At 44.1% G+C, this 27343-nt stretch overlaps 1 protein-coding gene across 1 annotated transcript in view; it reads left to right on the forward strand.

The window, feature by feature from the left end:
* Positions 1-27343, forward strand: part of eps8a (epidermal growth factor receptor pathway substrate 8a) — a 163210-nt gene that overhangs the window by 36528 nt on the left and 99339 nt on the right. The window contains 1 exon segment of the mRNA XM_042317247.1: positions 5335-5440. The gene's annotated coding sequence lies outside the window, so the exon portion shown is untranslated.

Below are 27343 nucleotides of genomic sequence, written 5' to 3' on the forward strand. Positions count from 1 at the left end.
AGACTACTGTAATAGACTACTGTAATAGACTACTATAATAGAGACACAGTATATAGACTACTATAATAGACTACTATAATAGACTACTGTAATAGACTACTGTAATAGACTACTGTAATAGACTACTATAATAGAGACACAGTATATAGACTACTATAATAGACTACTATAATAGACTACTGTAATAGACTACTATAATAGAGACACAGTATATAGACTACTATAATAGAGACACAGTATATAGACTACTATAATAGACTACTATAAAATACTACTATAATAGACTACTATAATAGACTACTATAATAGACTACTGTAATAGAGACACAGTATATAGATTACTATAATAGACTACTATAATATACTACTATAATAGACTACTGTAATAGACTACTGTAATAGACTACTATAATAGAGACACAGTATATAGACTACTATAATAGACTACTATAATAGAGACACAGTATATAGACTACTGTAATAGACTACTATAATAGAGACACAGTATATAGACTACTGTAATAGACTACTATAATAGAGACACAGTGTATAGACTACTGTAATAGACTACTGTAATAGACTACTATAATAGAGACACAGTATATAGACTACTGTAATAGACTACTATAATAGACTACTATAATAGAGACACAGTATATAAACTACTATAATAGACTACTGTAATATACTACTATAATAGAGACACAGTATATAGACTACTGTAATAGACTACTATAATAGACTACTGTAATAGACTACTATAATAGACTACTATAATAGACTACTGTAATAGACTACTATAATAGACTATAATAGACTACTATAATAGAGACACAGTATATAGACTACTGTAATAGACTACTGTAATAGACTACTATAATAGACTACTATAATAGAGACACAGTATATAGACTACTATAATAGACTACTATAATAGAGACACAGTATATAGACTACTATAATAGACTACTATAATAGACTACTGTAATAGAGACACAGTATATAGACTACTATAATAGACTACTGTAATAGAGACACAGTATATAGACTACTATAATAGACTACTATAATAGACTACTATAATAGAGACACAGCATATAGACTACTATAATAGACTACTATAATAGACTACTATAATAGACTACTGTAATAGACTACTATAATATACTACTATAATAGAGACACAGTATATAGACTACTATAATAGACTACTATAATAGAGACACAGTATATAGACTACTGTAATAGACTACTGTAATAGACTACTATAATAGAGACACAGTATATAGACTACTGTAATAGACTACTATAATAGACTACTATAATAGACTACTGTAATAGACTAATATAATAGACTACTGTAATAGACTACTATAATAGACTACTGTAATAGAGACACAGTATATAGACTACTATAATAGACTACTATAATAGACTACTATAATAGACTACTGTAATAGACTACTATAATAGACTACTGTAATAGAGACACAGTATATAGACTACTGTAATATACTACTATAATAGACTACTATAATAGACTACTGTAATAGACTACTATAATAGAAACACAGTATATAGACTACTATAATAGACTACTGTAATAGAGACACAGTATATAGACTACTGTAATATACTACTATAATAGACTCCAATATAGACTACTATAATAGACTACTGTAATAGAGACACAGTATATAGACTACTGTAATATACTACTATAATAGACTACTGTAATAGACTACTATAATAGACTACTGTAATAGACTACTATAATAGAGACACAGTATATAGACTACTATAATAGACTACTGTAATAGACTACTATAATAGACTACTGTAATAGACTACTATAATAGACTACTGTAATAGACTACTGTAATAGACTACTATAATAGACTACTATAATAGAGACACAGTATATAGACTACTATAATAGACTACTATAATAGACTACTGTAATATACTACTATAATAGAGACACAGTATATAGACTACTATAATAGACTACTATAATAGACTACTGTAATATACTACTATAATAGACTACTGTAATAGAGACACAGTATATAGACTACTGTAATAGACTACTGTAATAGACTACTATAATAGAGACACAGCATATAGACTACTATAATAGACTACTGTAATAGACTACTGTAATAGACTACTATAATAGAGACACAGTATATAGACTACTATAATAGACTACTATAATAGACTACTGTAATGGACTACTATAATAGACTACTGTAATATACTACTATAATAGACTACTATAATAGACTACTATAATAGACTACTGCAATAGACTACTGTAATAGACTACTGTAATAGACTACTGTAATAGACTACTATAATAGAGACACATCATATAGACTACTATAATAGAGACACAGCATATAGACTACTATAATAGACTACTGTAATAGACTACTGTAATAGACTACTGTAATGGACTACTGTAATAGACTACTGTAATAGACTACTATAATAGACTACTATAATAGACTACTATAATAGACTACTGTAATAGACTACTGTAATAGACTACTGTAATAGACTACTATAATAGACTACTATAATAGAGACACTATATAGACTACTATAATAGACTACTATAATAGACTACTGTAACAGACTACTATAATAGAGACACAGTATATAGACTACTATAATAGACTACTATAATAGACTACTATAATAGACTACTATAATAGACTACTGTAATAGAGACACAGTATATAGACTACTATAATAGACTACTATAATAGACTACTATAATAGACTACTATAATAGACTACTGAAATAAATAGACTACTCAAAATAATAGAACAAACTACTATAATAGAGACACAGTATATAGACTACTATAATAGACTACTATAATAGACTACTGTAATAGAGACACAGTATATAGACTACTATAATAGACTACTGTAATAGAGACACAGTATATAGACTACTATAATAGACTACTATAATAGACTACTATAATAGAGACTACATATAGACTAATAATAGACTACTATAATAGACTACTATAATAGACTACTGTAATAGACTACTATAATATACTACTATAATAGAGACACAGTATATAGACTACTATAATAGACTACTATAATAGAGACACAGTATATAGACTACTGTAATAGACTACTGTAATAGACTACTATAATAGAGACACAGTATATAGACTACTGTAATAGACTACTATAATAGACTACTATAATAGACTACTGTAATAGACTAATATAATAGACTACTGTAATAGACTACTATAATAGACTACTGTAATAGAGACACAGTATATAGACTACTGTAATATACTACTATAATAGACTACTGTAATATACTACTATAATAGACTACTATAATAGACTACTGTAATAGACTACTATAATAGAAACACAGTATATAGACTACTATAATAGACTACTGTAATAGACTACTATAATAGACTACTGTAATAGACTACTATAATAGAGACACAGTATATAGACTACTATAATAGACTACTGTAATAGAGACACAGTATATAGACTACTGTAATATACTACTATAATATAATAGACTACTATAATAGACTACTGTAATAGAGACACATATATAGACTACTGTAATATACTACTATAATAGACTACTATAATAGACTACTGTAATAGACTACTATAATAGAGACACAGTATATAGACTACTATAATAGACTACTGTAATATACTACTATAATAGACTACTGTAATAGACTACTGTAATAGACTACTGTAATAGACTACTGTAATAGACTACTATAATATACTACTATAATAGAGACACAGTATATAGACTACTATAATAGACTACTATAATAGACTACTGTAATGGACTACTATAATAGACTACTGTAATATACTACTATAATAGACTACTGTAATAGAGACACAGTATATAGACTACTGTAATAGACTACTGTAATAGACTACTGTAATAGACTACTATAATAGAGACACAGCATATAGACTACTATAATAGACTACTGTAATAGACTACTGTAATAGACTACTATAATAGAGACACAGTATATAGACTACTATAATAGACTACTATAATAGACTACTGTAATGGACTACTATAATAGACTACTGTAATATACTACTTATCTCATATGTATATACTGTAATATCATCTACTGTATCTTGCCTATGCTGCTCTGTACCATCACTCATTCATATATCCTATGTACATATTCTTTATCCCCTTACACTGTGTATGACAGTAGTTTTTTTGGAATTGTTAGTTAGATTACGTTATTACTGCATTGTCGGAACTAGAAGCACAAGCAGACATTAACATCTGCTAACCATATGTGACAAATAAAATTTGATTTGATTTGATTTTGATTTGATTTGATTTGATTTATAATAGACTACTATAATAGACTACTATAATAGACTACTGCAATAGACTACTGTAATAGACTACTGTAATAGACTACTGTAATAGACTACTATAATAGAGACACATCATATAGACTACTATAATAGAGACACAGCATATAGACTACTGTAATAGACTACTGTAATAGACTACTGTAATAGACTACTGTAATGGACTACTGTAATAGACTACTGTAATAGACTACTATAATAGACTACTATAATAGACTACTATAATGGACTACTGTAATAGACTACTATAATAGACTACTGTAATAGACTACTGTAATAGACTACTATAATAGACTACTGTAATAGAGACACACTATATAGACTACTATAATAGACTACTATAATAGACTACTGTAACAGACTACTATAATAGAGACACAGTATATAGACTACTATAATAGACTACTATAATAGACTACTGTAATAGACTACTATAATAGACTACTGTAATAGAGACACAGTATATAGACTACTATAATAGACTACTATAATAGACTACTGTAATAGAGACACAGTACCCATTTGTAATGGCCGTGGAAATAAATGTGTGATGTTTCAGTCGGTTCATCTTGGGTCAAAATACTGGGTCAGAACAAAGTTCGTCCATTATGGACTAGTGAACATGTGAAGTGTCATCGTTGGACAGAATGGAAGTTAATTTACCAACTGACTGACCTGGTAATGGCTAACCAGCTCATACAACACACACACACACACACACACACACACACACACACACACACACACACACACACAAGCTCCCTTTCCTCTTCATATCCCAGCATGCTTTGCTCAGGAGGAAGAGGATGAGGTGGGGATTAGTGTGTGTGTGTGTGTGTGTGTGTGTGTGTGTGTGTGTGTGTGTGTGTGGATATAAATCTTCCCAATCCTCTTTCCCTCCAGAGACAGTGGGAGACACAGCGCCTGCTACCCTGTGTGTTGAGACACTAACTATCAGGATAACAACAGAGGAAGGAATATCAGCAGGAAGAGGAACACAGAACAGACAGTAAGATACATAGTAACTGTGTGTTCAGGGAGAGGAACACAGAACAGACAGTAAGATACATAGTAACTGTGTGTTCAGGGAGAGGAACACAGAACAGACAGTAAGATACATAGTAACTGTGTGTTCAGGGAGAGGAACACAGAACAGACAGTAAGATACATAGTAACTGTGTGTTCAGGGAGAGGAACACAGAACAGACAATAAGATACATAGTAACTGTCTGTTCAGGGAGAGGAACACAGAACAGACAGTAAGATACATAGTAACTGTCTGTTCAGGGAGAGGAACACAGAACAGACAATAAGATACATAGTAACTGTCTGTTCAGGGAGAGGAACACAGAACAGACAGTAAGATACATAGTAACTGTCTGTTCAGGGAGAGGAACACAGAACAGACAATAAGATACATAGTAACTGTCTGTTCAGGGAGAGGAACACAGAACAGACAGTAAGATACATAGTAACTGTGTGTTCAGGGAGAGGAACACAGAACAGACAGTAAGATACATAGTAACTGTGTGTTCAGGGAGAGGAACACAGAACAGACAGTAAGATACATAGTAACTGTGTGTTCAGGGAGAGGAACACAGAACAGACAGTAAGATACATAGTAACTGTGTGTTCAGGGAGAGGAACACAGAACAGACAATAAGATACATAGTAACTGTCTGTTCAGGGAGAGGAACACAGAACAGACAGTAAGATACATAGTAACTGTGTGTTCAGGGAGAGGAACACAGAACAGACAGTAAGATACATAGTAACTGTGTGTTCAGGGAGAGGAACACAGAACAGACAGTAAGATACATAGTAACTGTGTGTTCAGGGAGAGGAACACAGAACAGACAATAAGATACATAGTAACTGTGTGTTCAGGGAGAGGAACACAGAACAGACAATAAGATACATAGTAACTGTCTGTTCAGGGAGAGGAACACAGAACAGACAGTAAGATACATAGTAACTGTGTTCAGGGAGAGGAACACAGAACAGACAATAAGATACATAGTAACTGTGTGTAATGTTCCATTATACAGGTAGACTCTGTTGGACGATACAGGAGAGCTTTCTATGTCACTGAACATGGCAGAAGTGGTCACCTAGGAGTGTTGTCTCATTCAGGATCCTCTGTTCACTGACAGCTGATGTTCTGTCCAAGACTAGCTTCCCCTTTCAAACAGCTAGTTGTACTTTTATACTGGTTGAAATATACTTCATGGTTGTTGGTTTTCCTCATGAACTTATTTACCTCTTGTCTGTTCTCTCTGGTCTCCCTCATGCCTCTGAAATTAAAATGAGCTCTCGCCGGCAGCCGGGTTTGAGATCTGAGGGATTTAGCAGAGATAACGTAAGGAGCTCAAGCTGACGTTAGTGTGTTTGACGGTGGAGGTTAGTCTTCGCCACATAGTGATATGAGTCTTCATCGTCTTCATCAGACACGTGATGCAGTTGATCCTATTAGGTGGACGATGACTTGACAGGCAGAAAAACAACATGGCTGCCTCCTACTAGACAACATGATGGACATAGTTTAATAGGAGATTAAGACTGTGTCCCAAATGGCACAGTATTCCAACAGGGCCCTGGTCTAAAGTAGTGCACTTCGTAGGGAACAGGGTGCCATAGGGCCCTGGTCTAAAGTAGTGCACTTCGTAGGGAACAGGGTGCCATAGGGCCCTGGTCTAAAGTAGTGCACTTCGTAGGGAACAGGGTGCCATAGGGCCCTGGTCTAAAGTAGTGCACTTCGTAGGGAATAGGGTGCATAGGGCCCTGGTCTAAAGTAGTGCACTTCGTAGGGAATAGGGTGCCATAGGGCCCTGGTCTAAAGTAGTGCACTTCGTAGGGAACAGGGTGCCATAGGGCCCTGGTCTAAAGTAGTGCACTTCGTAGGGAATAGGGTGCCATAGGGCCCTGGTCTAAAGTAGTGCACTTCGTAGGGAACAGGGTGCCATAGGGCCCTGGTCTAAAGTAGTGCACTTCGTAGGGAATAGGGTGCCATAGGGCCCTGGTCTAAAGTAGTGCACTTCGTAGGGAATAGGGTGCCATTTGGGGACATATGTTGAAGCTCTGAGCCTCCAGGCGAGTACAGGACGACAACAACCTGTTTACATTCAACTGCATGATGTTACTGAGGTACGCTAATACAGTACAATACAGCATGTCACTTCCTCTTCTGGAAGTCACAGACGGTTTGTTTAGAGAATAACGTCACCGGGAAGGGAAGTGGTTTTAAACTAGCAGATCTGGTCTGGTGATACAGAACAATCTGTCATCAGGAGAAGTTATCATGATGTTGTTGTTCCTCAGACACGGAGCTGAGCTTAACCTTCATGTTTGTTCTGACATGGTGGTCCTCTGTGGGGCACGGTCAGTAGTACATGGCTCCTCCCCTTCCTGTTTGTTCTGACATGGTGGTCCTCTGTGGGGCACGGTCGGTAGTACATGGCTCCTCCCCTTCCTGTTTGTTCTGACATGGTGGTCCTCTGTGGGGCACGGTCGGTAGTACATGGCTCCTCCCCTTCCTGTTTGTTCTGACATGGAGTCGTGGTCCTCTGTGGGGCACGGTCGGTAGTACATGGCTCCTCCCCTTCCTGTTTGTTCTGACATGGTGGTCCTCTGTGAGGCACGGTCGGTAGTACATGGCTCCTCCCCTTCCTGTTTGTTCTGACATGGAGTCGTGGTCCTCTGTGGGGCACGGTCGGGAGTACATGGCTCTTGCAACACAAGTGGGTTAAATTCCTGGGACCACCCAGATGTAAAAAAATATATCCACGCATGAATGTAAGTCGCTTTGGATAAAAGTGTCTGCTAAAGGGCATATATTAGTGTTTAAGATACTCTCCAGAGGTAGGGGTTCAGATGTCTAGAGACTCTCCAGAGGTAGGGTTTCATATGTCTAGAGACTCTCCAGAGGTAGGGTTTCAGATGTCTAGAGACTCTCCAGAGGTAGGGTTTCAGATGTCTAGAGACTCTCCAGAGGTAGGGTTTCAGATGTCTAGAGACTCTCCAGAGGTAGGGTTTCAGATGTTTAGAGACTCTCCAGAGGTAGGGTTTCAGATATCTAGAGACTCTCCAGAGGTAGAGTTTCAGATGTCTAGAGACTCCCCAGAGGTAGGGTTTCAGATGTCTAGAGACTCTCCAGAGGTAGGGTTTCAGATGTCTAGAGACTCTCCAGAGGTAGGGTTTCAGATGTTTAGAGACTCTCCAGAGGTAGGGTTTCAGATGTCTAGAGACTCTCCAGAGGTAGGGTTTCATATGTCTACAGACTCCCCAGAGGTAGTGTTTCAGATGTTTAGAGACTCCCCAGAGGTAGGGTTTCAGATGTTTAGAGACTCCCCAGAGGTAGGGGTTCAGATGTCTAGAGACTCTCCAGAGGTAGGGTTTCAGATGTCTAGAGACTCTCCAGAGGTAGGGTTTCAGATGTCTAGAGACTCTCCAGAGGTAGGGTTTCAGATGTTTAGAGACTCTCCAGAGGTAGGGTTTCAGATGTCTAGAGACTCTCCAGAGGTAGGGTTTCATATGTCTACAGACTCCCCAGAGGTAGTGTTTCAGATGTTTAGAGACTCTCCAGAGGTAGGGTTTCAGATGTCTAGAGACTCCCCAGAGGTAGGGTTTCAGGTGTTTTTGAAAGATGAGCAGGGACTCCGCTGTCCTGACTTCAGGGGGAAGCTGTTTCCACCATTGGAGTTCCAGGACAGAGAAGAGCTCGGACTGGGATGAGTGGACATTGGGGTGTGAGGACAGAGAAGAGCTTGGACTGGGATGAGTGGACATTGGGGTTCCGGGACAGAGAAGAGCTTGGACTGGGATGAGTGGACATTGGGGTGTGAGGACAGAGAAGAGCTTGGACTGGGATGAGTGGACATTGGGGTTCCGGGACAGAGAAGAGCTTGGACTCGGATGAGTGGACATTGGGGTTCCAGGACAGGGAAGAGCTTGGACTGGGATGAGTGGATATTGGGGTGTGAGGACAGAGAAGAGCTTGGACTGGGATGAGTGGACATTGGGGTGCGAGGACAGAGAAGAGCTTGGACTGGGATGAGTGGACATTGGGGTGCGAGGACAGAGAAGAGCTTAGACTGGGATGAGTGGACATTGGGGTGCGAGGACAGAGAAAAGCTTGGACTGGGATGAGTGGACATTGGGGTTCCAGGACAGAGAAGAGCTTGGACTGGGATGAGTGGACATTGGGGTGCGAGGACAGAGAAGAGCTTGGACTGGGATGAGTGGACATTGGGGTTCCAGGACAGAGAAGAGCTTGGACTGGGATGAGTGGACATTGGGGTGCGAGGACAGAGAAGAGCTTGGACTGGGATGAGTGGACATTGGGGTGCGAGGACAGAGAAGAGCTTGGACTGGGATGAATGGACATTGGGGTTCCGGGACAGAGAAGAGCTTGGACTGGGATGAGTGGACATTGGGGTTCCGGGACAGAGAAGAGCTTGGACTGGGATGAATGGACATTGGGGTTCCGGGACAGAGAAGAGCTTGGACTGGGCTGAGTGGACATTGGGGTTCCGGGACAGAGAACAGCTTGGACTGGGATGAGTGGACATTGGGGTTCCAGGACAGAGAAGAGCTTGGACTGGGCTGAGTGGGAGCTGCCCTCCCGTAGGGCTGGGAGGGGCAAGAGACCAGATATGGCAGAAAGGAGTGCTCAGGTTGGGATGTAGGTTTTGAGAATAACCTGAAGGTAAGGAGGACCAGTTCCCCTTGCTGCTCTGTAGGCAAGCACCAGGGTCTTGAAGTTGATGCAAGCTTTGACTGGAAGCCAGTGGAGTGTACGACAGAGTGGGGTAACATGGGAGCCACTACAGGTCTCTATCAGACTGTGATATCAGCCACTACAGGTCTCTATCAGACTGTGATATCAGCCACTACAGGTCACAGTAGGGCACTGTGTAGAGAGTGGGGGTGGGATGGAGTGGGATGTAGGTGGGATGTAGCTCCAGAATGGTCCAGTGGTAGAGAATGGGGAGCCCTGTGGGATGTAGCTCCAGAATGGTCCAGTGGTAGAGAATGGGGAGCCATGTGGGATGGAGCCCCAGAATGGTCCAGCGGTAGAGAATGGGGAGCCATGTGGGATGTAGCCCCCAGAATGGTCCAGCGGTAGAGAATGGGGAGCCATGTGGGATGTAGCCCCCAGAATGGTCCAGTGGTAGAGAATGGGGAGCCATGTGGGATGTAGCCCCAGAATGGTCCAGCGGTAGAGAATGGGGAGCCATGTGGGATGTAGCCCCAGAATGGTCCAGTGGTAGAGAATGGGGAGCCATGTGGGATGTAGCCCCAGAATGGTCCAGTGGTAGAGAATGGGGAGCCATGTGGGATGTAGCCCCAGAATGGTCCAGTGGTAGAGAATGGGGAGCCATGTGGGATGTAGCCCCAGAATGGTCCAGTGGTAGAGAATGGGGAGCCATGTGGGGGATGATAGCCCCAGAATGGTCCAGTGGTAGAGAATGAGGAGCCATGTGGGATGTAGCCCCAGAATGGTCCAGTGGTAGAGAATGGGGAGCCATGTGGGATGGAGCCCCAGAATGGTCCAGCGGTAGAGAATGGGGAGCCATGTGGGATGGAGCCCCAGAATGGTCCAGTGGTAGAGAATGGGGAGCCATGTGGGATGGAGCCCCAGAATAGTCCAGCGGTTGGGACTTCGTGTTCCATACCTAATGATGTCAGATGTTAGCAGCGTTGCGGTCAATATTATTGGCTGGCTCATTTATTTGCAGGTGGTTCTGTTTTGCCATGGCAATGTCACAATGGCTCTCTCTCACACACACACACACACACACACACACACACACACACACACACACACACACACACACACACACACACACACACACACACACACACACACACACAAACAAACAATCCTGGCTTCCTTTGTTCCTCCTCAGATAATGGCAAAATCAAACACATTTTCTTTCTGGTTAATAATTGAATGGTTGGAATCTGCTTGTGGAAAGGACCAGGGGAGATAGAGAGTGAAAACACAGTGGCCATTGTGTCAGCCCAGCCTCTTCCCCTGTCTTTAACCCAGCCCAGCCTCCTTCCCAATCTCCTCCCCTGTCTTTAACCCAGCCCAGCCTCCTTCCCAATCTCCTGCCTTGTCTTTAACCCAGCCCAGCCTCCTTCCCTGTCTTTAACCCAGCCCAGCCTCCTTCCCTGTCTTTAACCCAGCCCAGCTGCCCCCTCCTGCCTGTCTTTAACCCAGCCCAGCCTCCTTCCCAATCTCCTGCCTTGTCTTTAACCCAGCCCAGCCTCCTTCCCAATCTCCTGCCTTGTCTTTAACCCAGCCCAGCCTCCTTCCCAATCTCCTGCCCTGTCTTTAACCCAGCCCAGCCTCCTTCCCAATCTCCTGCCCTGTCTTTAACCCAGCCCAGCATCCTGCCAAGTCTCCTGCCCTGTCTTTAACCCAGCCCAGCATCCTGCCAAGTCTCCTGCCCTGTCTTTAACCCAGCCCAGTGTCCTGCCCAGCCTCCTGCCCTGTCTTTAACCCAGCCCAGCGTCCTGTCAAGTCACCTGCCCTGTCTTTAGCCCAGCCTCCTGCCCTGTCTTTAGCCCAGCTCAGTGCCCTGCCCAGCCTCCTGCCCTGTCTTTAGCCTAGCCTCCTGCCAAGCCTCATGCCCTGTCTTTAGCCCAGCTCTGTGTCCTGCCCAGCCTCCTGCCCTGTCTTTAGCCTAGCCTCCTGCCAAGCCTCATGCCCTATCTTTAGTCCAGCCTCCTGCCCAGCCTCATGCCCTGTCTTTAGCCCAGCTCAGCGTCCTGCCTAGCCTCATGCCCTGTCTTTAGCCCATTTCAGTGTCCTGCCTAGCCTCATGCCCTGTCTTTAGCCCATTTCAGTGTCCTTCCTAGCCTCATGCCCTGTCTTTAGCCCATTTCAGTGTCCTGCCTAGCCTCATGCCCTGTCTTTAGCCCATTTCAGTGTCCTGCCTAGCCTCATGCCCTGTCTTTAGCCTAGTCTCCTGCCCAGCCTCCTGCCCTGTCTTTAGCCCAGCATCCTGCCTAGCCTCCTGCCCTGTCTTTAGCCTAGCCTCCTGCCTAGCCTCCTGCCCTATCTTTAGCATAGTCTCCTGCCCAGCCTCCTATCCTGTCTTTAGCCTAGCCTCCAGCCTTCAGCCCATCCTCCAGCCCAGCCTCCTGCCCTACCTCCAGCACTGCCTCCTGCCCTGCCTCCAGCCTCTAGCCTTCTGCCTCCTGTCCTGTTTCCAAACTTCAGCCTCCTGCTCAGCTACCTATCCTGCCTTCCGCCTCCAGTCTTCATCCTGTTGCCCTGCTTCCAGCCCCCTACCCTGCTTCCAGCCCTGCCTCCAGCCCCTCCCAGGGTAAACAGTGATACGGAGCTGTGTGGCTCTCATTAAGCCTGTTATATGCAGCACGGACATCCTGAATCCTTGTCTCTCTCTCTGTGTTACATAGCCTCTCTGCAGCACGGACATCCTGAATCCTTGTCTCTCTCTCTGTGTTACATAGCCTCTCTGCAGCACGGACATCCCGAATCCTTGTCTCTCTCTCTGTGTTACATAGCCTCTCTGCAGCACGGACATCCCGAATCCTTGTCTCTCTCTCTGTGTTACATAGCCTCTCTGCAGCACGGACATCCTGAATCCTTGTCTCTCTCTCTGTGTTACATAGCCTCTCTGCAGCACGGACATCCTGAATCCTTGTCTCTCTCTCTGTGTTACATAGCCTCTCTGCAGCACGGACATCCTGAATCCTTGTCTCTCTCTCTGTGTTACATAGCCTCTCTGCAGCACGGACATCCCGAATCCTTGTCTCTCTCTCTGTGTTACATAGCCTCTCTGCAGCACGGACATCCCGAATCCTTGTCTCTCTCTCTGTGTTACATAGCCTCTCTGCAGCACGGACATCCTGAATCCTTGTCTCTCTCTCTGTGTTACATAGCCTCTCTGCAGCACGGACATCCTGATTCCTTGTCTCTCTCTCTGTGTTACATAGCCTCTCTGAACGACTATATCTGACCTTCACAACCTGTTTTATTTTCATTTCCATAGCAGCTTTAGGCCCTTCCCCTCTGTTTATCCAGTCAATATGTTGAAGTCTAATCTTTCATGTATCAGCCACAGGTAATAATAGCATCCATTACGGCTCTGAGTTGGCAAATAAAGTCAGCTTTGATCTCTGTTCCTACCTGGGAATACAAATAACTTACAGTACAGTAGCCTAGCACTCAGTCTATAGTCTGGTTATCATAGGTCTACCTACAGTAGAATCAGCTGTATAGTCTGGTTAGTATAGATCTACCTACAGTAGAATCAGCTGTATAGTCTGGTTATTATAGATCTACCTACAGTAGAATCAGCTGTATAGTCTGGTTAGTATAGATCTACCTACAGTAGAATCAGCTGTATAGTCTGGTTAGTATAGATCTACCTACAGTAGAATCAGCTGTATAGTCTGGTTAGTATAGATCTACCTACAGTAGAATCAGCTGTATAGTCTGGTTAGTATAGATCTACCTACAGTAGAATCAGCTGTATAGTCTGGTTAGTATAGATCTACCTACAGTAGAATCAGCTGTATAGTCTGGTTAGTATACAGTTGAAGTCAGAAGTTTACATACACCTGAGCCAAATACATTTAAACTCAGTATTTAACTATTCCTGACATTTAATCCTAGTAAAAATTCCCTGTCTTAGTTCAGTTAGGATCACCACTTTATTTTAAGAATGTGAAATAATAACAGTAGAGAGAATGATTTATTTCAGATGTTATTTCTTTCATCACATTCCCAGTGGGTCAGAAGTTTACATACAGTCAATTAGTATTTGGTAGCATTGCCTTTAAATTGTTTAACTTGGGTCAAACATTTTGGGTAGCCTTCCACAAGCTTCCCACAATAAGTTGGCTGAATTTTGACCCATTCCTCCTGACAGAGCTGGTGTAGCGAGGTGACAGGGGTGTGTAGCTAGGGGACAGGGCTGTGTAGTTAGGTTAAAGGGCTGTGTAGCTAGGTGACAGGGCTGTGTAGCGAGGTGACAGGGCTGTGTAGCTAGGTGACAGGGCTGTGTAGCTAGGTGACAGGGCTGTGTAGCGAGGTGACAGGGCTGTGTAGCGAGGTGACAGGGCTGTGTAGCTAGGTGACAGGGCTGTGTAGCTAGGTGACAGGGCTGTGTAGCGAGGTGACAGGGCGGTGTAGCTAGGTGACAGGGCTGTATAGTTAGGTGACAGGGCTGTGTAGCTAGGTTACAGGGCTGTATAGTTAGGCCACAGGGCTGTGTAGTTAGGTGACAGGGCTGTGTAGCTTAGGTGACAGGGCTGTGTAGTTAGGTGACAGGGCTGTGTAGTTAGGTGACAGGGCTGTGTAGCTAGGTGACAGGGCTGTGTAGCTAGGTGACAGGGCTGTGTAGCTAGGTGAAAGGGCTGTGTAGCTAGGTGACAGGGCTGTGTAGCTAGGTTACAGGGCTGTGTAGCTAGGTGACAGGGCTGTGTAGCTAGGTTACAGGGCTGTGTAGCTAGGTGACAGGGCTGTGTAGCTAGGTTACAGGGCTGTGTAGCTAGGTGACAGGGCTGTGTAGCTAGGTGACAGGGCTGTGTAGCTAGGTGACAGGGCTGTGTAGCTAGGTTACAGGGCTGTGTAGCTAGGTGACAGGGCTGTGTAGCTAGGTTACAGGGCTGTGTAGCTAGGTGACAGGGCTGTGTAGCTAGGTTACAGGGCTGTGTAGCTAGGTGACAGGGCTGTGTAGTTAGGTTACAGGGCTGTATAGCTAGGTGACAGGGCTGTGTAGTTAGGTGACAGGGCTGTATAGTTAGGTGACAGGGCTGTGTAGCTAGGTTACAGGGCTGTGTAGCTAGGTTACAGGACTGTGTAGCTAGGTGACAGGGCTGTGTAGCTAGGTTACAGGGCTGTGTAGCTAGGTGACAGGGCTGTGTAGTTAGGTTACAGGGCTGTATAGCTAGGTGACAGGGCTGTGTAGTTAGGTGACAGGGCTGTATAGTTAGGTGACAGGGCTGTGTAGCTAGGTTACAGGGCTGTGTAGCTAGGTGACAGGGCTGTGTATTTAGGTGACAGGGCTGTGTAGCTAGGTTACAGGGCTGTATAGCTAGGTGACAGGGCTGTGTAGCTAGGTGACAGGGCTGTGTAGCTAGGTGACAGGGCTGTGTAGCTAGGTTACAGGGCTGTGTAGCTAGGCTCTTTAGTTATGGCTGTTTGTAGTTAGGGCTGTATATATCAGGTTCTGTAGTTATGGCTGTGTCTGTACTGTAGTTAGGGCTGTGTCTGTTCTGTAGTTAGGGCTGTGTCTGTTCTGTAGTTAGGGATGTGTCGTTACTGTATTTAGGGCTGTGTCTGTTCTGTAGTTAGGGCTGTGTCTGTTCTGTAGTTAGGGCTGTGTCTATTCTGTAGTTAGGGCTGTGTCTGTTCTGTAGTTAGGGCTGTGTCTGTTCTGTAGTTAGGGATGTGTCGTTACTGTATTTAGGGATGTGTCGTTACTGTATTTAGGGCTGTGTCTGTTCTGTAGTTAGGGCTGTGTCTATTCTGTAGTTAGGGCTGTGTCTGTTTTGTAGTTAGGGCTGTGTCTGTTCTGTAGTTAGGGCTGTGTCTGTTCTGTAGTTAGGGATGTGTCGTTACTGTATTTAGGGCTGTGTCTGTTCTGTAGTTAGGGCTGTGTCTGTTCTGTAGTTAGGGCTATGTCTATTCTGTAGTTAGGGCTGTGTCTGTTCTGTAGTTAGGGCTGTGTCTGTTCTGTAGTTATGGCTGTGTCTGTACTGTAGTTATGGCTGTGTCTGTTCTGTAGTTATGGCTGTGTCTGTTCTGTAGTTAGGGCTGTGTCTGTACTGTAGTTAGGGCTGTGTCTGTTCTGTAGTTATGGCTGTGTCTATTCTGTAGTTAGGGCTGTGTCTGTTCTGTAGTTAGGGCTGTGTCTGTTCTGTAGTTAGGGCTGTGTCTGTTCTGCAGTTAGGGTTGTGTCTGTTCTGTAGTTAGGGCTGTGTCTGTTCTGTAGTTAGGGCTGTGTCTGTTCTGTAGTTAGGGCTGTGTCTGTTCTGTAGTTAGGGCTGTGTCTGTTCTGTAGTTAGGGCTGTGTCTGTTCTGTAGTTAGGGCTGTGTCTGTTCTGTAGTTAAGGCTGTGTCTGTTCTGTAGTTAGGGCTGTGTCTGTTGTGTAGTTAGGGCTGTGTCTGTTCTGTGGTTAGGGCTGTGTCTGTTCTGTGGTTAGGGCTGTGTCTGTTCTGTAGTTAGGGCTGTGTCTGTTCTGTAGTTAGGGCTGTGTCTGTACTGTAGTTAGGGCTGTGTCTGTTCTGTAGTTAGGGCTGTGTCTGTACTGTAGTTAGGGCTGTGTCTGTTCTGTAGTTAGGGCTGTGTCTGTACTGTAGTTAAGGCTGTATTTGCATGAGTAGTGGAGAGTCAGATTAGAGACATGCAAAGGTTATCCTGATGATAAATATGAGACTTTGCTGATGGAGTCAGACACCATGGTTACAGACAGACAGACATGGTTACAGACAGACAGACATGGTTACAGACATACAGACAGACAGACAGACATGGTTACAGACAGACAGACAGACAGACAGACATGGTTACAGACAGACAGACATGGTTACAGACATACAGACAGACAGACAGACATGGTTACAGACAGACAGACAGACAGACAGACAGACAGACAGACAGACATGGTTACAGACAGACAGACAGACAGACAGACAGACAGACAGACAGACAGACAGACAGACAGACAGACATGGTTACAGACAGACAGACAGACATGGTTACAGACAGACAGACAGACAGACAGACAGACAGACAGACAGACAGACATGGTTACAGACAGACAGACAGTTACAGACAGACAGACAGACAGACAGACAGACAGACAGACAGACAGACAGACATGGTTACAGACAGACAGACAAACATGGTTACAGGCAGACAGCCATGGTTACAGGCAGACACCATGGTTACAGACAGACAGACATAGTTACAGACAGACAGACAGACAGAGAGACAGACAGACAGACAGACAGACAGACATGGTTACAGACAGACAGACAGACATGGTTACAGACAGACAGACAGACAGACAGACAGACAGACAGACAGACAGACAGACAGACAGACAGGTTACAGACAGACAGACAGACATGGTTACAGACAGACAGACAGACAGACATGGTTACAGACAGACAGACAGACAGACAGACAGACAGACAGACAGACAGACAGACAGACAGACAGACAGACAGACAGACATGGTTACGGACAGACAGACAGACATGGTTACAGACAGACAGACAGACGGACATACATGGTTACAGACAGACAGACAGACAGACAGACATGGTTACAGGCAGACAGCCATGGTTACAGACAGACAGACAGACAGACAGACGGACAGCCATGGTTACAGACAGACAGCCATGGTTACAGACAGACAGAGAGACAGACAGCCATGGTTACAGACAGACAGACAGACAGACACAGACAGACAGACAGACAGACAGACAGACATGGTTACAGACAGACAGGCAGACAGACAGGCAGACAGACAGACAGACAGACAGACATGGTTGATAAAGATGAGAAAACTGTATAAAATAAATAATACAAATACTATGATCAAAATATTTAGACAATTATTTTATTTTATACCTCTTATAATTATATTATTTTATACCTCTAATAATTATATTATTTTATACCTCTTATAATTATATTATTTTATACTTATAATTATATTATTTTATACTTCTTATAATTATATTATTTTATACCTTTAATTATTATATTATTTTATACTTTTAAAAGTTATATTATTTTATACTTTTAATAATTATACTATTTTATACTTGGTATATTAAAGATATGAGTTATTTATGGGTCAAAAATCTTTCAACACTAAACCCACCACTGTTCTGCGTGGTCAAAGAGATCTATGTTCCAATCCAAGTTCCACTGGTCCGGTTCCAATCCAAGTTCCACTGGTCCGGCTCCAATCCAAACACCACTGGTCCGGTTCCAATCCAAACTCCACTGGTCCGGTTCCAATCCAAACTGCACTGGTCCGGTTCCAATCCAAACTCCACTTGTCCGGTTCCAAACCAAGCTCCACTGGTCCGGTTCCAATCCAAACTCCACTGGTCCGGTTCCAAACAAACTCCACTGGTCCGGTTCCAAACCAAGCTCCACTGGTCCGGTTCCAATCCAAACTCCACTGGTCCGGTTCCAAACCAAACTCCACTGGTCCGGTTCCAATCCAAGCTCCACTGGTCAGGTTCCAATCCAAGCTCCACTGGTCCGGTTCCAATCCAAGCTCCACTGGTCCGGTTCCAAACCAAGCTCCACTGGTCCGGTTCCAAACCAAGCTCCACTGGTCCGGTTCCAAACCAAGTTCCACTGGTCCGGTTCCAAACTAAGTTCCACTGGTCCGGTTCCAATCCAAGCTCCACTGCCGTTTAGCAAACTCCGTTTGTTGGAGGACATGAAAATAAAGGTGGGTTTAGCCACAGACACCAGTGGTGGGTTTAGCCTGGGACACCAGTGGTGGGTTTAGCCTGGGACACCAGTGGTGGGTTTAGCCTGGGACACCAGTGGTGGGTTTAGCCAGGGACACCAGTGGTGGGTTTAGCCGGGGACACCAGCGGTGGGTTTAGCCGGGGACACCAGCGGTGGGTTTAGCCTGGGACACCAGTGGTGGGTTTAGCCGGGGACACCAGCGGTGGGTTTAGCCACAGACACCATTGGTGGGTTTAGCCACAGACACCAGTGGTGGGTTTAGCCACAGACACCAGTGGTGGGTTTAGCCTGGGACACCAGTGGTGGGTTTAGCCAGCGGTGGGTTTAGCCTGGGACGCCAGTGGTGGGTTTAGCCGGGGACACCAGCGGTGGGTTTAGCCTGGGACACCAGTGGTGGGTTTAGCCAGCGGTGGGTTTAGCCTGGGACACCAGTGGTGGGTTTAGCCACAGACACCAGCGGTGGGTTTAGCCTGGGACACCAGCGGTGGGTTTAGCCTGGGACACCAGCGGTGGGTTTAGCCACGGACACCAGTGGTGGGTTTAGCCACAGACACCAGTGGTGGGTTTAGCCACAGACACCAGTGGTGGGTTTAGCCGCGGACACCAGTGGTGGGTTTAGCCACGGACACCAGTGGTGGGTTTAGCCACAGACACCAGTGGTGGGTTTAGCCACAGACACCAGTGGTGGGTTTAGCCACAGACACCAGTGGTGGGTTTAGCCACAGACACCAGTGGTGGGTTTAGCCGCGGACACCAGTGGTGGGTTTAGCCACGGACACCAGTGGTGGGTTTAGCCACAGACACCAGTGGTGGGTTTAGCCACGGACACCAGTGGTGGGTTTAGCCACAGACACCAGTGGTGGGTTTAGCCAGTGGTGGGTTTAGCTACGGGCAACAGTGGTGGGTTTAGCCAGTGGTGGGTTTAGCCACAGACACCAGTGGTGGGTTTAGCCACAGACACCAGTGGTGGGTTTAGCCACAGACACCAGTGGTGGGTTTAGCCGCGGACACCAGTGGTGGGTTTAGCCACGGACACCAGTGGTGGGTTTAGCCACAGACACCAGTGGTGGGTTTAGCCACGGACACCAGTGGTGGGTTTAGCCACAGACACCAGTGGTGGGTTTAGCCAGTGGTGGGTTTAGCTACGGACAACAGTGGTGGGTTTAGCCAGTGGTGGGTTTAGCCACAGACACCAGTGGTGGGTTTAGCCACAGACACCAGTGGTGGGTTTAGCCACAGACACCAGTTGTGGGTTTAGCCACAGACACCAGTGGTGGGTTTAGCCGGGGACACCAGTGGTGGGTTTAGCCGGGGACACCAGTGGTGGGTTTAGCCACAGACACCAGTGGTGGGTTTAGCCGGGGACACCAGTTGTGGGTTTAGCCACAGACACCAGTGGTGGGTTTAGCCACAGACACCAGTTGTGGGTTTAGCCACAGACACCAGTGGTGGGTTTAGCCACAGACACCAGTTGTGGGTTTAGCCACAGACACCAGTGGTGGGTTTAGCCGGGGACACCAGTGGTGGGTTTAGCCACAGACACCAGTGGTGGGTTTAGCCGGGGACACCAGTGGTGGGTTTAGCCACAGACACCAGTGGTGGGTTTAGCCGGGGACACCAGTGGTGGGTTTAGCCGGGGACACCAGTGGTGGGTTTAGCCACAGACACCAGTGGTGGGTTTAGCCACAGACACCAGTGGTGGGTTTAGCCACAGACACCAGTGGTGGGTTTAGCCGGGGACACCAGTGGTGGGTTTAGCCGGGGACACCAGTGGTGGGTTTAGCCGGGGACACCAGTGGTGGGTTTAGCCACAGACACCAGTGGTGGGTTTAGCCACAGACACCAGTGGTGGGTTTAGCCACAGACACCAGTTGTGGGTTTAGCCGGGGACACCAGTGGTGGGTTTAGCCACAGACACCAGTGGTGGGTTTAGCCGGGGACACCAGTGGTGGGTTTAGCCGGGGACACCAGTGGTGGGTTTAGCCACAGACACCAGTGGTGGGTTTAGCCACAGACACCAGTGGTGGGTTTAGCCACAGACACCAGTGGTGGGTTTAGCCGGGGACACCAGTGGTGGGTTTAGCCACAGACACCAGTGGTGGGTTTAGCCACAGACACCAGTGGTGGGTTTAGCCACAGACACCAGTGGTGGGTTTAGCCACAGACACCAGTGGTGGGTTTAGCCACAGACACCAGTGGTGGGTTTAGCCACAGACACCAGTGGTGGGTTTAGCCAGCCTGTCTGGTAGGGGTACAACCCTTTCACTAGCCAGTCTCTCTCTTTCTCTTTCTCTCTCTCTGTCTCTCTGTCTCTCTCTCTCTCTCTCTCTCTGTCTCTCTCTGTCTCTCTCTGTCTCTCTCTGTCTCTGTCTCTGTCTCTCTCTGTCTCTGTCTCTCTCTGTCTCTCTCTGTCTCTCTCTGTCTCTCTCTCTGTCTCTCTCTGTCTCTCTCTGTCTCTCTCTGTCTCTCTCTGTCTCTCTCTCTCTCTCTGTCTCTCTCTGTCTCTCTCTCTGTCTCTGTCTCTCTCGGTCTCTCTCTGTCTCTCTCTCTCTCTCTGTCTCTCTCTCTCTGTCTCTCTCTGTCTCTCTCTGTCTCTCTCTGTCTCTGTCTCTGTCTCTCTCTGTCTCTGTCTCTCTCTGTCTCTCTCTGTCTCTCTCTCTGTCTCTCTCTCTGTCTCTCTGTCTCTCTCTGTCTCTCTCTCTGTCTCTCTCTCTGTCTCTCTGTCTCTCTCTGTCTCTCTCTCTGTCTCTCTCTGTCTCTCTGTCTCTCTGTCTCTCTGTCTCTCTCTCTCTCTCTCTCTCTCTGTCTCTGTCTCTGTCTCTCTCTGTCTCTCTCTGTCTCTCTCTCTGTCTCTCTCTCTCTCTCTCTCTCTCTCTCTCTCTCTCTCTCTCTCTCTCTGTCTCTCTCTGTCTCTCTCTGAATTCAATTAAATTCAAGGGGCTTTATTGGCATGGGAAACATGTTAGGTGACATTGCCAAAGCAAGTGAGGTAGATAATATACAAAAGTGAAATAAACAATTAAAATGAACAGTAAACATTACACATACAGAAATGTCAAAACAATAAAGACATTACAAATGTCATGTTATACATATATATATATACAGTGTTGTAACGATGTACAAACGGTTAAAGAACACAAGGGAAATAAATAAGCATAAATATGGGTTGTATTTACAATGGTGTTTGATCTTCACTGGTTGCCCTTTTCTTGTGGCAACAGGTCACAAATCTTGCTGCTGTGATGGCACACTGTGGAATTTCACCCAGTAGATATGGGAGTTTATCAAAATTGGATTTGTTTTCGAATTCTTTGTGGATCTGTGTAATCTGAGGGAAATATGTGTCTCTAATATGGTCATACATTGGGCAGGAGGTTAGGAAGTGCAGCTCAGTTTCCACCTCATTTTGTGGGCAGTGAGCACATAGCCTGTCTTCTCTTGAGAGCCATGTCTGCCTACGGCGGCCTTTCTCAATAGCAAGGTTATGCTCACTGAGTCTGTACATAGTCAAAGCTTTCCTTAAGTTTGGGTCAGTCACAGTGGACAGGTATTCTGCCACTGTGTACTCTCTGTTTAGGGCCAAATAGCATTCTAGTTTGCTCTGTTTTTTTGTTAATTCTTTCCAATGTGTCAAGTAATTATCTTTTTGTTTTCTCATGATTTGGTTGGGTCTAATTGTGCTGCTGTCCTGGGGCTCTGTGGGGTGTGTTTGTGAACAGAGCCCCAGGACCAGCTTGCTTAGGGGACTCTTCTCCAGGTTCATCTCTCTGTAGGTGATGGCTTTGTTATGGAAGGTTTGGGAATCGCTTCCTTTTAGGTGGTTATAGAATTTAACGTCTCTTTTCTGGATTTTGGTAATTAGTGGGTATCGGCCTAATTCTGCTCTGCATGCATTATTTGGTGTTCTACGTTGTACACAGAAGATATTTTTGCAGAATTCTGTATGCAGAGTCTCAATTTGGTGTTTGTCCCATTTTGTGAAGTCTTGGTTGGTGAGGGGACCCCAGACCTCACAACCATAAAGGGCAATGGGCTCTATGACTGATTCAAGTATTTTTAGCCAAATCCTAATTGGTATGTTGAAATTTATGTTCCTTTTGATGGCATAGAATGCCCTTCTTGCCTTGTCTCTCAGATCGTTCACAGCTTTGTGGAAGTTACCTGTGGCGCTGATGTTTAGGCCAAGGTATGTATAGTTTTTTGTGTGCTCTAGGGCAACAGTGTCTAGATGGAATTTGTATTTGTTCTCTCTCTCTCTCTCTCTCTCTCTCTCTCTGTCTCTCTCTGTCTGTTTCTCTCTCTCTCTCTCTCTCTCTCTCTCTCTCTCTCTCTCTGACCCAGATCCACCCAGTGAGCACACAGCAGCTTGTTCTGTTCATCAATCATTCATACCTAGTAGGGTGTCAGTGGGCCAGGTGTGTCCTCCCTGGTTGGCACTGCCTCCCTCATTTCCTTTGGGCCTGTAGACAAGGCCAATCAGTGGGAACATTAACAAGGTGCAGTAGGTTTAGTCATTACAGCATGGTGACTTGGTGAGGAGGATTTTGAATATTGACTGTGTGGTCCTCAACCAGCCAGCATGGAAGCTAGTGGTGTCCCACAATGATTAGATTTTCATTGGCTTCAGTCCGAGCTTGGCTCAATGTGCAGGGAGCTTTGTGTTTGCATATATAGCACAGCTGTGTAGCCTAACCCAGCCAGGCAGCTACCTGAAGTGATCAACTTAGGACTTTGACCTATCCTTTGTTACCATAGAGACGTTTATATACTAGAATCCTCTCTCAGTATTGCTCTGTTACCATAGAGACGTGTATATTCTAGAATCCTCTCTTAGCATTGCTCTGTTACCATAGAGACGTGTATATACTAGAATCCTCTCTTAGTATTGCTCTGTTACCATAGAGACGTGTATATTCTAGAATCCTCTCTTAGCATTGCTCTGTTAGAGACGTGTATATACTAGAATCCTCTCTTAGTATTGCTCTGTTACCATAGAGATGTGTTTATACTAGAATCCTCTCTCAGTATTGCTCTGTTACCATAGAAACATGTATATACTAGAATCCTCTCTCAGTATTGCTCTGTTACCATAGAGACGTGTATATACTACAAAGGTTGTGGTACTGAAAGACTTGCTGCTCTGTGAAGGTCAGAACACAAACCAACCACAGTGGCTGGCAGGTTGATCTTTTGGTTTCAAAATAAACTAATGTAATTTACTCTGACAATCAAAAGTCTTAAAACACCTACTCATTCAAGGGTTTTTCTTTATTTGGACTATTTTCTAGATGGTAGAATAATAGTGAAGACATCACAACTATGAAATAACACATGGAATCATGTAGTAACCAAAAAAGTGTTACAACAAACAAATCTTAAGTACATTTTAGATTTTTCAAAGTAGCCACTCTTTGGCTTGATGACAGCTTTGCACACTCTTGGCATTCTCTCAACCAGCTTCACCTGGAATGCTTTTCCAACAGTCTTGAAGGAGTTCCCACATATGCTGAGAACTTGTTGGCTGCTTTTCCTTCACTCTGCGGTCCAACTCATCCCAAACCATCTCAATTGGGTTGAGGTTGGGTGATTGTGGAGGCCAGGTCATCTGATGCAGTACTCAATCACTCTCCTTCTTGGTCAAATAGCCCTTACACAGCCTGGAGGTGTGTTGGGTCATTGTCCTGTTGAAAAACAAGTGATACTCCCACTAAACGCAGACCAGATGGAATGGCGTATCACTGCAGAATGCTGTGGTAGCCGTGCTGGTTAAGTGTGCCTTCAATTCTAAATACATCACAGACAGTGTCATCAGCAAAGCACCCCCACACCATCACACCTCCTCCTCCATGCTTCACTGTGGGAACCACACATGCGGAGATCATCCATTCACCTACTCTGTAGCTCACAAAGACACCACACCTCCTCCATGCTTCACTGTGGGAACCACACATGCAGTGATCATCCATTCACCTACTCTGTATCTCACAAAGACATCACACCTCCTCCTCCATGCTTCACGGTGGGAACCACACATGCCGAGGTCATCTGTTCACCTACTCTGTATCTCACAAAGACATCACACCTCCTCTTCCATGCTTCACGGTGGGAACCACACATGCAAAGATCATCCATTCACCTACTCTGCATTTTACAAAGACATGGCGGTTGGAACCAAAAATCTCAAATTTGGACTCGTCAGACCAAAGGACAGATTTCCACCAGTCTAATGTCCATTGCTTGTGTTTCTTGGCCCAAGCAAGCTCTTTGCAGCAATTCGACCATGAAGACCTGATTCACACAGTCTCCTCTGAACAGTTGATGTTGAGATGTGTATGTTACTTGAACTCTGTGAAGCATTTATTTGAGCTGGTAACTCAAAGAAGTTAACTTCTTCGGGACATCAGTTCAAGTATTGATGGACGGTCGTTTCTCTTTGCTTATGTGTGACTCACCACGTGGATTTGGTCTGTAGCAAAATTTGTAGCGAAATTTGAAATTATGTTTTTTACCTGAGATAAAAGTAGAGACTCAGAGCTACAAAATGGTATAACATACACTGGTATACTAAATGGTATAACAGACACTGGTATACTGAATGGTATAACAGACACTGGTATACTAAATGGTATAACAGACACTGGTATACTAAATGGTATAACAGACACTGGTATACTAAATGGTATAACAGACACTGGTATACTAAATGGTATAACAGACACTGGTATACTAAATGGTATAACATACACTGGTATACTAAATGGTATAACAGACACTGGTATACTAAATGGTATAACAGACACTGGTATACTAAATGGTATAACAGACACTGGTATACTAAATGGTATAACAGACACTGGTATACTAAATGGTATAACAGACACTGGTATACTAAATGGTATAACATACACTGGTATACTAAATGGTATAACAGACACTGGTATACTAAATGGTATAACAGACACTGGTATACTAAATGGTATAACAGACACTGGTATACTAAATGGTATAACAGACACTGGTATACTAAATGGTATAACATACACTGGTATACTAAATGGTATAACATACACTAAATGGTATACTGGTATAAATGGTATAACAGACACTGGTATACTAAATGGTATAACAGACACTGGTATACTAAATGGTATAACAGACACTGGTATACTAAATGGTATAACAACACTGGTATACTAAATGGTATAACAGACACTGGTATACTAAATGGTATAACAGACACTGGTATACTAAATGGTATAACAGACACTGGTATACTAAATGGTATAACAGACACTGGTATACTAAATGGTATAACAGACACTGGTATACTAAATGGTATAACAGACACTGGTATACTAAATGGTATAACAGACACTGGTATACTAAATGGTATAACAGACACTGGTATACTAAATGGTATAACACTGGTACACTGGTATACTAAATGGTATAACAGACACTGGTATACTAAATGGTATAACAGACACTGGTATACTAAATGGTATAACAGACACTGGTATACTAAATGGTATAACAGACACTGGTATACTAAATGGTATAACAGACACTGGTATACTAAATGGTATAACAGACACTGGTATACTAAATGGTATAACAGACACTGGTATACTAAATGGTATAACATACACTGGTATACTAAATGGTATAACAGACACTGGTATACTAAATGGTATAACAGACACTGGTATACTAAATGGTATAACAGACACTGGTATACTAAATGGTATAACAGACACTGGTATACTAAATGGTATAACAGACACTGGTATACTAAATGGTATAACAGACACTGGTATACTAAATGGTATAACAGACACTGGTATACTAAATGGGAAAGTAATTCTGCTTTGAAAGTTGATCCATTTGTAAACTCAAAAAATGGCCTTTGAATATTTTGGTATCTAGGGAAGAGCTCTTCTTTGTCGACAACCATTCAGCAACGTTCACACCCTCTTAAGCTTTAGCTCCACCCATTCAGCAACGTTCACACCCTCTTAAGCTTTAGCTCCACCCATCTTGTTTCCCTCTCGGAGCGTTCAGAACGAACACTTGACGCTCTGACCGATGATTTGTTAACCTCTGGATAACATGAAAACAGCCTAACCAGCTCGGCTGGTAACAATTACATTATGCTTTTTTACAGACGTTTACTGACACCGGCCATTCTCAACGGGTGTTGTACACATGTCACGTAACTTTAGCTAACGAGCCAGCCAGCCAACGTTAGCTAGTTAAACAATGAACAGTGCCAACAATGCCACAGTGCTGGGAGCTAACCAACCAGGTTCAACGTTAGCTAGCTAACATTAGGCTCTAACTAGAACAGCAAATGGCTCTGGGATAATGAAGTCAGCTAGGGAGCCAGCCAGCTAACGTTAGCCTGCTAGCTAACAGTACACTTT

This window comes from Oncorhynchus tshawytscha, unplaced genomic scaffold (assembly GCF_018296145.1).
Source record: "Oncorhynchus tshawytscha isolate Ot180627B unplaced genomic scaffold, Otsh_v2.0 Un_contig_1152_pilon_pilon, whole genome shotgun sequence".
Classification (NCBI taxonomy): Eukaryota; Metazoa; Chordata; class Actinopteri; order Salmoniformes; family Salmonidae; genus Oncorhynchus; species Oncorhynchus tshawytscha.